Source organism: Bison bison, unplaced genomic scaffold, assembly GCF_000754665.1.
Source record: "Bison bison bison isolate TAMUID 2011002044 unplaced genomic scaffold, Bison_UMD1.0 scf7180017864304, whole genome shotgun sequence".
Lineage (NCBI taxonomy): Eukaryota > Metazoa > Chordata > Mammalia > Artiodactyla > Bovidae > Bison > Bison bison.
In genome coordinates this window covers 14242892-14243776 of record NW_011494876.1, presented here as the reverse complement: position 1 = coordinate 14243776, position 885 = coordinate 14242892, and positions in this window count along the sequence as shown.

Sequence of the window (885 nt, the reverse complement as noted above, 5' to 3'; positions counted from 1 at the left end):
TAAAGCTGAAACTCCAGTACTTTGTCCACCTCATGTGAAGAGTTGACTCATTGGAAAAGACTCTGATGCTGGGAGGAATTGGGGGCAGGAGGAGAAGGGGACGAGAGAGGATGAGATGGCTGGATGGCATCACTGAGTTGATGGATGTGAGTCTGAGTGAACTCCGGGAGTTGGTGATGGACAGAGAGGCCTGGCGTGCTGCGATTCATGGGGTCACAAAGAGTCGGACAGGACTGAGTGACTGAACTGAATAATTAGTGATGTTGAGCATCTTTCCTTGTGCCTACTGGCCATCTGAATGTCTTCCTTGGAGAAATGTCTATTTAATTAAAAATGCCTTCCACCCATTTTTTGATTGGGTTGTTTGTTTTAAAGTTTATTTATTACTGCAGTGGTGGGTCTTTGTTGCTATGCATTGAGTTTCTCTAGTTGTGGCGAGCGGGAGCTACTGTCTCTCGAGCTGAGGCACTCAGGCTTCTCATTATGGTGGCTTGTGGTGGAGCACAGGCTCTGGGCCTATGAACTTCAGTAGCTGTGGCCCGTGAGCTCAGTAGCTCTGCCTCGTGGGCTCTAGAGTGCAAGCTCAGTAGTTGTGGTGCACAGGCTTGGTTGCTCTGTGGCATGTGGGATCTTCTGGGACCAGGGATTGAACCCGTGTTCCCTGCATTGCAAGGCTGATTCTTAACCATTGGACCACCAGGGAAGCCCCAACTTTGGGTTTTATTGATTTTTTTTCTGTTGTTTTTTGATCCACATTTTATTTATTTCCTCCTTGATCTTTATTATTTCCTTCTGCTGACCTTAAGTTTTGCTTGTTGTTCTTTTCCTAATAGTTTTAGGTGTCAGGTTAGGTTGTTGGGGGTTTTTTTTTTTTTTGAGATTTTT